The 16,041-nt window shown below is 51.0% G+C and overlaps 1 protein-coding gene across 8 annotated transcripts in view; it reads right to left on the bottom strand.

Moving 5' to 3' along the window:
• The window catches only part of BMAL1 (basic helix-loop-helix ARNT like 1), a 108,547-nt gene that overhangs the window by 42,157 nt on the left and 50,349 nt on the right, over positions 1 to 16,041 (bottom strand). The window contains exon 4 of one of the 8 annotated variants that reach the window (XM_055141353.1): positions 2,215 to 2,258. The exons of the other annotated variants lie outside the window; for them this stretch is intronic. The gene's annotated coding sequence lies outside the window, so the exon portion shown is untranslated. The remainder of the gene's footprint in view (positions 1 to 2,214; positions 2,259 to 16,041) is intronic. 8 annotated transcript variants of the gene reach the window in all.

The following is a 16,041-nucleotide window of genomic DNA, read 5'->3' as shown; positions in this document are numbered from 1 at the left end:
GTCAGGTCACTGAGGCACAGGAAGGAGAACAAGCTGCATCCCCACAGGCCCAGCTGGAAGGGCTAGTGGTCCTGGATGCAAACGCAGAGACCACAGACAGTGACGGGCCAGTGTGGGAAGTGGCCTGAGTGCGGCTGAGCAGGATGTGGGGGCAAAGCACAGAGCACTGTCATGACTAGAGCAATGGAGTGGAGAAGCAGACAGAGATCACCCCATTTAATGACTGAAAGAGAAAAAGACTGCAGGGTGACAAGGGTTTCGGGGATGACATCCCTGTTCAAAGCCACAAACTGCCCAGAGAGAGAACTGCTGCTCTCTCACAGCTCGGGACTATTGGGGCTGTTCCCAGCAGTGCCGGGACACCGTGCAGTGCCAGGAGTCACACCACGGATGGAACTGGGGCTCCTGTGTGCAAAGCGCACACTCAAGCCCTTGCACCAGCTCCCTGGCCCTTGGTACTTTTCAAACCGGCAGCCCGTCATGGCCCCGGGCATAAGAGCAGAGGCTGTGCTGGGAGCTGACGAGCAGGTTTCAAACTCTGCTCCATAACGTTTGCTGCCTGGGAGGCAGTCTCCACCCCGCACAGGCAGAACACTCACTCCCCTCCTGAGAGAGCAGCGTGCCCCCTGGCTAAGACACAGCTGGTTAGCACTATCTACTCTAGAGTGTGGTGGGCCCCGGAGTTGGAGGAAGAGTTAAGAACGGTGTTTGGTGCAAAATAGACAAGTGTAAAACAGTACTTTTTCATTTTGATACTACCGCTGCTCTAAGAAGATAGCCAATGTGACTGCTCCCACTTTGCAGGCGAGGGGTTTAGAAGATGGGAGAGATTACGGTTAAATGCCTGTGAGTTCCACTTACAGCCCAGATGCTTTCCACTACACGGCATGGCCTCGACGATACATAGGAAAGGGACACATTCCAGAGAGCGCAGGGCCCTGAAAAGTCTTCAGGAGATCCCTCAGGGCTGCCCTAAAACACCGATTCTGTGGGATTAATGAAGCATGGGGAGGGTGCCCTGGGTCAATCCCGGGTTGAAAATCCATAGGCCTGTCTTCAGCAGGGCTTCTGGGGACAGCGAAGTGTGGAGAGTGAAGGCCCAGGTCCCCTGTGAGCCTGTCCACATGACTTTGCTCATCAACATCTCGAAGACACGGGGACCCTGAGACGCAAAGAGGGGCTGCCTGCAGACCACTCAGGAGGGAGCCTTTCCTCCCAGGGACCAGGACCACGCTGACCTAACAGACGCCGGTGGGCACCCTCCAGGCTCTCAGAAGATCTTGAGGAAGGGAAAAGGGGCCCTAAGAGATGGATGCTGGATCCCACACACTCGAACAGGAAGGCGCTCAAGTCATCTGCAAGTGTGATGAGGAGACACAGTAGGTGATCAGAACTTTACCATGAGCGCTGAGGAGCACTTTATGCCAGCCCCATCTCAGTGGATCTCTTCTGATTCTACCGAACTGTGGTGGCTTTACTCCACGGTGGCTGATGACTCACAGGCTCTGTGTGATTCCCACGAGTCCCCTCCAGGCCTGCTCTGTGCTCTGCAGACCTCTCAGAGAACTACCCTCCCCCCGGAGTGCTGACCGCCTGGCCAGTTTGTGGGGCGGCTTTGCTAGTCTCTCATTCCCCCTGATGGCAGCCCCAAGGCTGAGGGCTCTATTCCATTTCTTCCCAGAAGAGTTGGGGGACTTCCTCTGCTCCACGCGCGATCCCCCATTCCTCAGCCGCTCTGTCTCCCAGTGCCCAAGTGCACCAATCCATGTCCTGAGCTCTGCTCTGGGGCTTTGCCCTCAGCCTAGACCAGGGTTACCTGGTATCACCTAGACACAAGGGACCTTGAAGTGATCACGGGAGCTCACAGGTGCCGCCTCTCCACTAGAGAAGCCCAGCCCTGCTCTCCTCAGAACCTGGTACCAAGTGGCGCCTCAAACGGAAGAGCCGCTCCATAGTGGGGGTGGGGTGCTTGACTTCTGCCACCTCAGCTGTACAGCTGCCTCCTGCACCTCCAAATGCCCCTGCGGTCATCAATGGCCTGGGGGTGGCCTCCTCACCCCAGGACCAAGAAGGACTGGAAAACAGATCAGCGTCTCGGCCAGGCTTCTGTTTTCTTTTCAGTTTTCAATTGCTGCGGAGGAAGAGATGAGAGGGCCTGGCCTGAAACACTCAGGGGAAGAACACTCTTGGCACCAAAAAAAAAAAAAAACTTACTGCCTGAAGTTGAAGAAAGTTCTGGAAAACATCTGCGTCTTGTTCTAAAGGAAACAAAAGGATGCACTGCTGTTATTTGATGGCAGAGGGAAAGAGGCTGGTTTGAGGGAGAGCAGTGGTAATGTTGGTGCGGCCTCAGAGGGCTGTGAGCTGCTTTAGAGTGCTGGGCTGGGGGTGGGGGGAGTGGGGCCGGGCAGCAACGGGGGGACCGAGGAGGATAGAGATGCCATGGAGAAGGGATGTGCCATCTCCGAGAACGAGAGGAAGCTGGCAGGAGGCTGGAAACAGGAGAACTGCCACATTGTGGAGAGAAGGGAAACTGAGAACATTTGATGCAGCGACCTTCACCTTTCTCTGTGCAGTTCGACCTTGGCAAGCCAAGGGAAAGCTGGTTAAGAAGCCTGTTCGGTGTGAAGGCAGGGGTGAGGGGTGATGGGGCCACAGAGAGGCAGGACGCGGGGTGAAGCCAGGCTGCCTGGTTCAGACCCCAGCTCTCGCTCTGTGGGAGGAGGAGGCCTCCTTGCAGGGAGCACGAGCTCAAAGCAGAAAAAGAACGCTGAGTGCTCACTGAATGACTAGGGTTCCTGAAAGGTCGGACCTGCTGGGGGAAAGGCGCTGGGCAGGCAGTAGGAAGGGGCAGGGTTCAGACCAAAGGCAGCCAAGGCAGCCTGGAAATCTGAAGGCTGAGGGAACTCAGGAAAGATGGGAACTGAGGAGGTGGAGAGGGTGTGTGTGGAGGGGGGCGGGGGCTGCTTGCCAAGAGAACAAGGAGGACCTGGAGGTTGAGGAGACCAGGTCTCTGAGCTCTGGAGATGGGGAGGGAGGAGAGGAGGGGGCTTGGGCAGCCTAGAGAGGGAAGGAAAGGAAAGAAAGAGTCAGCCTGGCAGCAGGGAACACTGAGGACCCTCAGAGGTCGGAAGGTGAGTGACCCTCTAAGTGTCTCTATCTGCCCCTTGGTCAATGAATCTGCAGGACAGAGAAGTGACCCTCCTGTGGAAGGCTGGGAAGGGCAGAACCAGAAAGTTGGTGAGTCCTGAGTACCGAATTTTGGAGCTGTCTGGGGAATGAGACAGTGAAATCAGGACAATGAGTCCCCTCTGGAGATAGGGCCAGAAGAGGGGGTGGGGGCGCCAACAAGCTGGCGGGGCCAGAGAAAGGTGCTTGGTCCCCCTGTGGCCCAGCTAATGTGGGATGAGACCTAAAAAGGTTCAGAGGGTACCGTGGCCCAATGCCTCCTGTCATCCATTCAACACGACTCTCCAGATGCTCACACAGGCCAGGGAACTTCTGAGGGGACAGAATAGGTGGCTGGGGTAAATTTCCACCACAAACTGCAGAGGGCTGCCAATTTCAACGCAGGACAATTTTGTAATAAAGGAGACACTGTGAGTGCTCTGGCTCATGATCATTCACTAAATCTTTCAAAAATTATTTGCTGAGGCATCGGAGTGCCAGGCCCGGCTCTCTACAGAGGAGCTGGGAGGTGCAGGGCAGAAAGATCCCTGTCCATGCCTGGGATCCCCAGGTGTGGAAGGCAAGCAAGGAGAGAGATGCAAAGGGAAGTCTGCAGGACACGGGGCGGTGGGCAGTGCTCGGCGCGGCAGACAGTCAGAGACCAGGCAGGAGAAGCTCTAGTGATGGAGGCAGCCAAGATGGAAGAGGTGAGGGGTGAGGGAAGGAACATTCCGGGCCGGGAAGAGCTGGGGCAAAGGCTGTGGTGGAGTCGGGTGGGGAGACGGCTGGCAGGCCCCGTCTGCCTGCCAGCAAAACGAGAGCAAGTCAGGCCGCAGGCTTGGAGGGCACCGGGGTGCACACGTGTGCGTGTGCCGGCGAGGGGGGTCTCCGTGTCTGCCTGAGGGTTAAAGGAAGACGCTGAGGGCCTGCTCTGAGGATGGGGGTGGGAGCTTGGCGGTTCCGCGGCTATGTTCAGGCAGGTCGTGATCTGAGAAGTGAGGAGTGGCGGCTGACGGCCATGGCGGGTGCTGAGAAACGGTGGGTTCCTGGCGTACCTTGAAGGCACAGTCAGCAGGATCTCTGGGCTTTCTTTCTTTTTTTTTTTTTCCACATGACATGAGTCACTTTGTGAACTAACTGCACGGAGGCTATGGGAGCACATGGGGGTGGAAAATGGCCTGAGCCCTGCCTAGGCGGTGGCCCATGTGACAGCCAGAGGAAGAGGCACTCCACCGGGTAGGAACTGTGGGTCGGGTCTGGGACGGGCTGGGGGATGCATCTAGCCTCCCCTGAGGGGATGCGGCTCTGGTCGGCCCTCCACCCCGAGCAGGGCTACCTGCTGTTCACCCTCGCTGAGGGCAGGGCTGGTGCTGATGGGGCCCACCTGGTCCTCACAGCCACCTTTTGGGAAGACACTGAGATCACGAAGACGGCACAGAGGGACAGCAGATTGCCCAGGCCCACAGAGGGGTGCGGGCACACCCTGCTGTGCCCGACTCCAGAACAAGGACGCCCTCCACACAGGCGGTGTTGCTTCAGTGACTCAGCAAAGTGAAAAAGCAGCAGCTCAGTCCCAAGTAGGGGAAAGAGGGCAGGGCTGCTGGTGCCCCTCCGCCTCCCTCCAGCAGGGCAAGGAGGCAACAGACAAACACGATTCAGTCTCAAGGACGCAAACAACAGCGTGTGGGCAATGGCTTTGTCTGCTTCACTCGCACTTCACCAGACCCCCCCCCTTTTGCTTCCAGCCCAGGGCCCTAGAAGCTTCTCTCAGAGACCCTCGGCCACAGGCTCCCTGGCAAGCAGTTTCAGGAGAATCGGATTTTGTGGGGACTCTCCAGTCTCCCACCTGGGCTGCAAAGCCGAGCCATGGGCCTGAGTCTATTCTGACCCCAGGAGGTAACCTGCAAGTGTCTCTTTTAATTAAAACAAAATGAGTTTGCTTCCTTTCATCTGTTTCCTTCCAATACAAGGGATTAAGCCAACAAACAAACAAAACAAGTATTTCAGTGAACTTCCCTTTCATTCTTCTGACCTTTGGTTATATTGTGTGTAACACGTTTAAAAATCAAATTCCTCTTTCCTGAGAAAACATTCAGAGCAAGTACCATAACAAATCTCACAGAGATCAAACTGGATCAACGGGAGCAGCAGAACTCTCTCCCAACCCCCTGGGGTTTTCCTGATGTGTGGTCAGGGCTGTTTGGTTCAGTTCTCAAACACCAAGTAGCTAATTCTCAGGGAGGTCAGGAAGCCAAGATTCAAATCCAGGGTGGTCAGCCTCCAGATCTCTGTGACAGGCGAAGGATTATCCTTTCAGAATTAAACAAACCACCCATACACTTTTTTTAAAGGTTAAAAACACGGTGGGAAAAAATAAATAAAGAATATGAATTGGAGGCTGGGGATATGGCCCGTAGTAGAGCCAATTGATTATATCTGAGAGTCCCCTGGTTTGATCGCTAACATTGAATGGTTCCTCATGCCCTCTGCCAACACACACCTCTGTAAGTACAGCACCACTGGGTGTGGCCTGAACCCAAAACAAAACAAATAGGTAATTCTCAAAACATACACAATTCAGTTTGTATAGGCAGAAGCAACAAAAACTTGGAAAAGAGCAGAGAGCCTGGCTGTTTTTTTCATGAAAATCTACACTTGCAAGCTACAAATATATCTGTACAGATGGAAGGGGTGAAAAACAAGAAGGCAAAGAGAAAAAAAAATGAAAAACTATGTTTCATATGCACTTAGATGCACTAAGATGTATCCTCTAAATGAGGCAGAGGAAACATCAGAATACCTCGTTTAAGGGAGCCAGAGAAATAGTACAAGGGGTAGGGCACTTGCCTTACACAAAGTCAACCTGGGTTCGATTCCCGGCATCCCCTATAGTTCCCTGAGCCTGCTGGGAACACACACACACACACACACACACACACACACACACACACACACACGCGTGTGCGTGTGCTCCTCCTAGACTCCTAGACAATGTCAATACAAATAGTCTTAACATCCTTTTCACAGTCTTGAAATTTGTATATAATATAATCTACTGGAGTGATAGCACAGAGGGTAGGGTGTTTGCCTTGTACGGGGCCGACCTGGGTTCGATTCCTCCGTCCCTCTCGAAGAGCCCGGCAAGCTATCGAGAGTATCCCGCCCGCACGGCAGGGCCTGGCAAGCTACCAGTGGCATATTCAATATGCAAACAGTAACAACAAGTCTCACAATGGAGATATTACTGATGCCCCTTGATGAACAACGGGACGACAGTGCTACGACAGTGCTATAGTGCTACCATCACTTGCAATGCCAAAAACAAAGAGCCTAATGATAATAAAATATTAAAACAGTATGCAAGCCCTGAACACCACTAAGCTAGAACACATAGAGAAAGATATGAGATGGTTGTGTCAATTGGTAACAAGTAGGTTGGTTTTCCTTTTAGATAGTTCAATACTAAAAATATGCAAACATTTCTGGTATTTATATGTAAAATGGAGCCAGAGCCTAGGCTCAAATCCTTCGGAACAGGTTTCACCTGCATGATTTGTGCTCTAAATCTGAAGAAGTTGTGTAGGATGCTGTACAATCCTTAGCTCTCCGAGTATTAATCTAGCATTCCCGCTGCCCACTGGTCAAACTCTATTTCCACTGGTCTGATGGCCAAATTACCTACACAGTCCCAAGATTTCCAAGAGGGGGCGCTGTGTGCCCACTCAGAACCAATAGCATGGTCAACTCTTGTAGAGAGCAGAGGCAAAGGGGTTATTTACCTAAAACCAAACTGAAAACCACGAGCAGCAGGGACTAGAACGGAAGGAGTGGGCAAAATGGAAATGGTTCCACTATGAATTAACTGACAGACACTGCCAAGGTGCTGTTTTGTCCATACCAGATCACATCTACGTGCAGGTCAACCAGAGGGAGTGGTTTTCAGACAAAGACACTACAGTACGCTACCTATTTCTACATGATCTGTTGCCCGAGTCACTGCCAAAGATCCATTTTTAGTAAAGATAAAAACCGGATTTTATCCTATTCATTTTTAACCACTCCAGGCCACTCCTCTTGGAGGTTTCTGGGTCCAACCTCCTTAAGCACCAGCTCCCTCACTTTGCTGCTTAAATCTCGAAGTAAAAGTAACTGGGATGTGTATTATCTGACCCCAAAAGGCAAAGGACAAAAAAAGATACTTCCATCCCGGCTTTGGAGACTGCCAGCCAGCGTGTGGCCAGTGGCTGGACAGAGGAGGTTAGACATCTCAGAGCACAGAAGCAAAGGTCTGGGAGCCCTTCCTTGGTCACCTTCCCCTGCACTCCTGGGAGAGCCCAGCCCTTGCCGCCTGAGGTCAGAGAAGAACACTGCTGATGCAGACCGGACCCCTGAAGCTCCTTGCTCACGGTCCCACTCTATATCCACGGAGGAGGCAAGATGCTGAGGGGCTCTGGTGCACGCCAGCCAAGCCGCAGGGCTGGATGACGGACAGGGCACGGGCCCTTGAGGCGAGGACTCCACAGACACACAATTCCATGGCACATCTGCCGCGGCCAAGGTGCCCCTCAAAATGTTCCCATGAACAGAGTGTAATTCGGTTCCAACTATGGCAGTTACTGGAGGGAAGGGGCCGAACTAGAAGGATGGGGGGGGCGGTCATTGGTGGTGGGATGGCACTGGAACTTTGGTAGAGGATGAAGTGTGGCAGTGTAAAGCTAAACCCCTGACACTCCCTAACATTTAAACCGATGAAAATCAATTTCTTGTTGTTTGGAAAAAAGTATTCTTTCCATACCACAGAAGGAGAAGCCAGGAAACCAGGAGAAGAGTGATTTAGTTGGCCAGGGGCAAAGCCAAACAAAGGCCCAGACCAGGTAGGCCCTGCACCTTCAAACAACAATCCTGGCTAATGTATTTCCGGAAAATGAATATCTAGAACCTGCCACCCCAGCTCTGGAGGGTGGACACCAGCGCAGCCTCTGCAGCATGACCTCTGGAGCTCTTCTGAGACTGAATGTGATACTCAGTATTGGAAGACGGGGTCCAGTCCACCATGCTGTAGGCCCCTTCCCTTTCTCTTTGCTGTCCACCAACACCCTGAGTAAGCTTGTTCCCCACCCCCACCCCCTCGGTTTGGGGGTCACACTCAGCTGTGCTCAGGACTTAGTCCTCGCTCCACACTCAGGGATCACTCCTCGCCATGCACAGGGGCCTATATGGGGTGCTGTGGAGAGAACTCGGATGGACTGTGTGCAAGCCAAATGCCTTCTCCAGCCCAAGAAAGCATTTGAAATGAGTGACCTACCACATTAGACATGGTGTTCAGGGAAAGAAAACATGAATAGTCCGTTCTGAAACCCTGACTTAAAAAACCCCTGCAGGGCCCGGCAGAACTTGGGTAACTCCATTTATTGGTGACAGTGCAAAGGCCTCTGCCCTGCAGTCCATTCTGTCCAAATAAAGTCTGGGAAGTTTCATAGAAATGGTCCAAATAAGGCTCTAGTCAAATGATTTCTTGCAAAATAAGACAAGGAAGGGCCAGCCTGAGTCTACTGCACACACACTCTTTGCACTAAGGGCAGGAGACATTGTGGCCCCAGAGCTAAGAGTAGGGCTCAGGAACCAGGCTATCTGGGTTCAAACCTCCACTGCGGCTGATTTATGGGACTAAACATATGGCTGTGAACAATATCTGAGTTCAGTGCTTTAGTTTCCTCAGCATGCTGAGGAGTAGAAAATAAAAATCACATAAGAAACTTGGAACCGTGCCTGGCAGGCACATGGTAAACACTCAGTGGATGTCACCTATCGTGAATACTAATACTGACCGCCATGTCCTTTAAAGAAATGGCGGAAAGCAGTGGAAAACATGAACCCTGGGAAGGGAGATAAAGGGGGGAGGGGGCAAAGAAGGGGAAAGGAAGGGAGTGCATGAGCACTACTTCCAAACCTTAAAGTGGAATCATGCCACACCCACCGCCCTTTGTTCCAAGTTGATACAAAGGACAGAACCAGGACGAAGAAGCAGTGCCAAGAGGGAGATCTGAATTAGGAAAAAGAATTTTCTCACAGGCAGACATGTCCATAAAGGGGGGTGGGGCAGGATGCCTGGTGTGTGGGTGCCTGAGCGGGGCCAGGAGCATGCCAGCACAGATGGGACTTTCCTACATCAGCTAGTGGCCAGAGGAAGTGACCCCTGATGCCCTTCCCACTGGACCATTCTATCTGATAAAGAGCAAATGAACTTTGATAGCCTGGGTGTGGCTGACCAGCCTGAAGTCAGGCGCCTGGACTTTGGACCAGTCCTAACCTCCAGGACTTTAACTGAGAGCTCAAAGAACACTATCCCTTGATAGTGATGATGGAGGCTGTGGCCAGCAATGGCTCAATGAACCAAGTGTTCCTTGGACATCCTCTGGGTATCTGACAAAGGAATTCAGAAAAACTGTGACATGGCAGGGGCAATGGACTACCAGCACTTCCTTTACAGAACTCGGGACATACAAAACAGAATGATTAGGATTGCTAACTATTGTACTGGGTCTGGGGGGCCATTCCAAGTCACAAGCAATGTCTCAACCAATTTTATTTGTTCTCCTGGCTGAACCACACACAGATAATGATGCTGGGACACAGGCAATGTCTCAACCAACTTTATTTGTTCTACTGAGCTGAACCACACACAGAGAATGATGCTGGAGAGTAGGAAATAAAAGAGAGGAGGAGGGAAGAATCTACTCCTTAAAAACGGACTAAAGGTGGGGCTGGAGCAATAGCACAGTGGGTAGAGCGTTTGCCTTGCACGCGGCCGACCCGGGTTCAATTCCCAGCATCCCATTTGGTCCCCTGAGCACCGCCAGGAGTAATTCCTAAGTGCAGAGCCAGGAGTAACCCCTGTGCATCACTGGGTGTGACCCAAAAAGTCACACTGGGTGTGACCCAAAAAGTCACACTGGGTGTGACCCAAAAAGAAAAAAAAAATCTGACTAAAGGTGAGACACCCAGGATGCATTCTCCACCATGAAATGTTATTACTTTAATAATCTATAAATGCGGGGTTGGACTGATAGCACAGCGGGTGGGGCATTTGCCTTGCACTCGGCCAACCCGGGTTCGAATCCCAGCATCCCATATGGTCCCCTGAGCACGGCCAGGAGTAACCCCTGTGCATCGCCGGGCGTGACCCAAAAAGGAAAAAAGAAATTTTTTTAAACCTATAAACGCAAAACAAAATTAAAAAAAAAAAAACCAGAAACTATTTTATGTGGGGGTCACTTCCATCTGTGCTGAGGGGACCATGTAGTAGGACTAGGGATCAAATTCAAGATCTTTCACGTGTTGCTCTATCCCATGTGTTGTGGTGTCCCAGCCCTAAAACTAGAAATCATTTTAGCAACAAAATATATTCAGACTGCACTACAACTACAGCAGCACTCCAAGAAAACACAAAATTCTAAAATTGAAGCTCATTAGTAATTTTCTAAGCATTTCTACTACATGTTCCTGCTAATGAGGTTAAAAGCTACAGGAACCAAAATACAAAGCAAGAAATGTTAGAGCAGAAACTCTGAGGCCACGCTGTAAACTGGTTTCATTCTCTACCACCCAGGAAGCACCTGGCAACATGTTGTCTGGTCGGGAACTCCCTGGGCAGGAAGACGGACCATATCTTCTTCCGTGATGTAACTGGCCTCCTGCAGAAGTCTACATCCTTTCAGGCCACTGTTCTGCACTCTCCCGTGTGCTGTCTGTCTACAAAGGAACATTCACTGCTTCTTCCTCCCCCATAATCTTCGCTCTCCCGGTTTCTCCTTTCTGCATCGATTACTACAGATTTAATTTAGGCCTAGCCCAGGCCCCTGCTGGGCTACTCACATCTGGCCTCCAGCCAAGCAATGACTTCTCCAGACGCTTTCACAGTCTAGCTGCCTTCCTAAAGGTTTGCCTGGCTTGTCTCTATTCTCTTTGCTCTCTCCGGCCCTCCAGAAGTCAAGTAATACCCAGAGCCTGCTTTGTCCCAGGCACTATGGGGGCCAACAGTTCAAGTTCAGAATGAGAAATGGGTTCCAGCCCACATGCCAACTCTAGTCGCTGCCCACCCAGAGTGCTGTGCGAAGGATTCTGAGTGCCCAAAGCAGTCATCCTGATCTGTGGGGACTCTTCTACCTGGGCTCAGGAGACTGAGAGTGGCAGTGCTCAGGGCACCAACATGCTATCCATTTACAGGCAAGGCACTCCACTGACTCATGACTGTGTGCCTGGCAGTGCCCAATCCTTCCCTGTCCTCAGTATTCTCAGGAAACCTCCTGGATGGTCAGCTGTCGGGCTTCCTCCAAAACTCTAGCCTTTACTGATTTTGACCCCTGCAACCGTACTTTCCCTCCCCTCCAACACTGCAATGTACTGCACCTTTTCCATTAAAAACATGACAGTGTCCATCTGGCCTTTCCCAAGCAGGGCAGAGATATCTCACCCTTGCATCCAAGTATTCAGTCGCCCGAATTCCCTACACTCTCACCGTCTCCCCCACTCACTTGGCCACTGTGTGGTTCACATAAAACCTGGTCCACTCATTCAAAAGACAGAGATATCTTGAGGTCTGTCTGATACTGTGAAAGGTGAAGGGCGGTAGTCCCATCTGTTGAATGTACTGCCAATAAGCTTACCTCAGCAGGGCTCTGTCAGAGAAAAGTTCAGAGACAGGAGCCCCAGCCCGAGTAACTCCCTAAGGGGCCCTGGACAACTCTCCATTTCTGGGCTTCAGTTTTCCCACTGAGAGTAAGATGCATGTTGAATGCAAGGAAGGGTCTCTGAAGGGTCTCGAGCTCCAACGCACTCTGAGAACACTGGCCCAAAAGGCCTGGGTTGGTGCCTTTCATGCATGCCTGTGTGAGTGATCGGTGCTCTGGCTCCACCACATGTCACGATACAGCTCCTCCGGGAGGCACAGGCCCGCCCTGGCAATGAGTGAGAAACTCTGGAGTAGATGTTGCGTGTGATGGGGTAGATGCTTGCACAGCCACGTATAATGGACAATGAGGCCCAGTGCATTCTCCCTTTGAGAACAGAAGTACACCCATCTATATTTATACTTTCCATCTCCTAATTTAGACAGTGTAGGACTCTTTCTGATCAGTACTCACTTGCCAATAATTTCACTCTACATCTAAATGAAGAATAGGAGTCATGTAAGTTCACGGACTGAATGGATGGTTGATTTACAAAGCCCTTAAAATGTGGCTGCAGGCCGACGCTGGCAACCCCATAATTAGATATGGCATGCTCTGCGATGATGTATTTTTTACTGTTTTTTAATAACTCAGTTCTCCTTCTGGGATGAGGGGGAAAAATGGAATTTGTTAAAAATAAAATGAGATTTAGTGGCTTTTCAGCCTTCTGCTGCTTGTTGCTCACAATATTCTATAAATAAAAAAAAAAAAGCCCTGCCCTATACAGCACTGTAAACACCCACAGACACTCAGAGCCAAATTCCTCCAATTATGACCCTGTGCCAGTTGCCAAGCTACTGCAAGGACCTACTTGAAAGGCGGCCATCTAGGCCATTTCCTGATTAAGCTGCCCTGTAGCAAGGAATCAGGGCCCGCTGCTTTGGCAAAGTATCTAGTCTCAAATAATTGCTCTGTGCTCTTGAAATTAAGTTCTCTCCTTACGATAGAATAACAATTAAGAGGTAAGTAAGAAAGTGAACCCCTCAGCCCTCCGTCCATCTGCCGAGGTATTAGATTCTGGGCTGCCACTAGACTCTGATGGGGCAGCAGAAGCGCATCCCCCATGGTGACTAACTGCACGGAGCAAATCAAGGTCAAGCAAAAGCAGGCCAGCCATGGACACAACAGGTGAGTCAGAGGCAACCGGCTCTCTGTTCTATGGTTTCCCTCCTTAGCTGGTTCAGGTCCCTCTGCCCAATGCAGAAGGGCGGGAAGGGCCTTTTGAACCTTCGTGTCATACCCACAAGGGGTTATGTTGGCTGGCACTGGCTACTGGGCTGGCTGGGGTCCAGGCAAATGCATGGCGAAGGCTTGAATGAGGACTGGCCCGGCTGCCCCACTTTCCTGTGGCCTCAGCAAAACTGACAGCGCTGCAGGGTGAACCCAGGAGGCCGCAGGGTGCCACTGCCTCTCGGAGAGAGAACTGACTTCCAGTGCCACAGGAACTCAAATGCTCATCACAGCACTGAGGAGCAATGGGCTCAGTTTAGAGACTAATCACCGCCCCCAGCCCCAAACTCTCTCTCTCTCTCTCTCTCTCTCTCTCTCTCTCTCTCTCTCTCGCACACACATGGACATACACTCTCACTCGGAGGCTCTTCCTTCTGTCAGCTCAACTGGGTGAGAGCTCCAAAAAGCACGTTTGCGAGCTTCCGAATGCCTTCAAAAGACCCTGTGACTGGCTTCCCAATCCCAGAAGCCCAAAGTCTGAAATGGGAGCCAATCAGTAGATAGTTATACCCCCAAAATAACTGGTATGTGCTGCCGTGGTCAAATTTTCCAAACGTGGAATATGAGCCTGCACAAAGAGGGGAAGGGTTGTGTGAAGTAGGAATGTCCTGCTCGGAAACTTAGGACCTGGAGGCCATAGAGCACGGAGCATCCTCCTTCGAGAAGGCCCCATCTGGCTACCCCATCTAAAGGCCCTTCTTATGTCCTGCACCCCGGTTGTAGGTTCTTAGTTCTTGAGTTTTAAAATGGTCCGATTTCTTCAGGTCGGCTCTGGTAGGAATGCACCTCAGGAGCAGAGCCCCACTCGGTAACCAGGTGCCCCGAGCCCACGGAATGGTTCCAGGCTCCCCATCTAGGCGGGCCTCAGGCCGAGCACTCCAACCTCCCTCACAGCTAGGCTGGGAGGGGAAATGATAAAAATCAAGGCTCAGAGAGGGTGTGTTTACTCCCCCCAGGATGCATAGCTAATGAGTCCATGGTTGCCGGAATTCCAAGTCAGGCATGAAGACTTCTAATCCTGGCTTTGGAATGAACATCTGTTGCTTGTGTAATTTAGAAAGGAAAAGAAAAAAAAAAGGCAAAAAATAAAACCTGTAAAGGAAAAACTACGTCTCGGAAAGAGTTTTATACCAAAGAATCACATAGATGATGGATTCGGTTCCTGCACCCAAAGTCCAAGTACAGGCAGAAAGAAGCGAAGGATTCTGGGGGCTGCTTTATGGAACGTTCTGCCCTCGTCTTTCCACGGGGCCTCACGGCTGCTCGAGCAGTGGAGGAGCCACGGACAGCAACCCCTGGGAAGGACCTCACCGCCAGGAACAGCAGCTTCTCCCGTGGCCCTGGCAAAGGCTCCAACACCCAGAGCTGATTAGAAGACAGAGAAGGTCTGGGGCTTTCTTTCTCCCGGGCGTGTGAAGAGTCAAAGGAAAAAATCATAAATAAAATTCGTATTCATGTCTCTCTGGACTTAGTTACTAAAATACTAAATTACAGAAACCCAAAACTGAGAGGCCGCTAAGTGTGGTCACTCGACCTCGTACCTCTTCATCCTCAGCAATGGAAAACAAATTATCTAATGCTTCCTTTTCAGCAGGTCTGACTTTAGGGGAGAGACTCTCCAAACAATAATAGTGAGTTTTGTTGAAATATTGTATGCAATCAAAATGAAAGTAAAGTGAAATTTATTAGTTACACAGGCGGGGGGGGGGGGCTTAGGGTGGGGGGGGCTAGGGGCGTGGGGGGGTTTGGGGTGTGAGGGGGCGGGGTGGAGCTATACTGGGATTCTTGGTGGTGGAATGTGAGCACTGGTGAAGGGATGGGTATTCGAGCATTGTATAACTGAGATTTAAACCTGAAAACTTTGTAACTTTCCACATGGTGACTCAATAAAAAATAAAAAAAAAAAATTCGTATTCATCTGACAGGCTGACCAAAACGAAACCATACAAAAGAAAGCTCTCCCGTCAGTCTGTTAAGATGCTGACTCCAACTAAATGTATGTGCAAAGCTGGAGGCCGTTCTCATGAAAATGGTCAGACAAGGTCTACATTTCTCAAAAGCACAAGGGAGAGAGGAAGATGGCAAATAGTATTATCAAAACAGGTTATATCCAAATGCACCAGGAGGTTCTGACAACCAATGAATAAAACTATACAGTGGGGCTGGAGCGATAGCACAGCGGGTAGGGCGTTTGCCTTGCACGAGGCCGACCCGGGTTCTAATCCCAGCATCCCATATGGTCCCCTGAGCACCGCCAGGGGTAATTCCTGAGTGAAGAGCCAGGAGTAACCCCTGTGCATCGCCGGGTGTGACCCAAAAACCAAAAAAAAAAAAACAAAACAAAACAAAACAAAAAAAAAAACTATACAGCAACAAAAAAGGTCTTTGATGGTTCCGAGTGTGTAGCAGCTGGATGCTGAAAGGGTCCTGAAGCTCTCTTTCTGGACCTAACTTTCTCAGCTGGGATCGTTAGGGGAAAGTCTCCAAAAATCTATCTGGGAGACAGACAGAGGACAGGCACCAAAGTACTTGCCTAGCAGGTGGTGTCCCCTCTCTGTACAGTCAGATCTTACCACCACCACCTCCCCTCCTCCCCCCCTCCCCCATTGGTTTTGGGAATATTTGCCCTTTGAGAGGGGAGGGAGACAGACTTTGTAAGTATTTTTACTTCTCTGGTTTTTAAGCCACACCCAGTGCTGTTCTGGCTGTGGGATTTGGGGAACTATCCAGGATGCTGGGATCAAACTGGGGCTGGCTGCATGCAAAGCAACTGCCCTACGTGCTGCACTATTGCTCCAGACCCAAGACTTTGACTTTTACCAATTTCAAAAAGGGGTCAGTGACCCAAGAGAGAAAAATGAGTATTCTCTGGTTTTCTCTGGAAAATCCTGTTGACATAGGCAACTATCCAGGA

Source organism: Sorex araneus, chromosome 6 (assembly GCF_027595985.1).
Source record: "Sorex araneus isolate mSorAra2 chromosome 6, mSorAra2.pri, whole genome shotgun sequence".
NCBI classification, from domain to species: Eukaryota; Metazoa; Chordata; class Mammalia; order Eulipotyphla; family Soricidae; genus Sorex; species Sorex araneus.
Note: the sequence above shows the minus strand (reverse complement) of the source record. Positions and strands in the feature narration are given on the sequence as shown.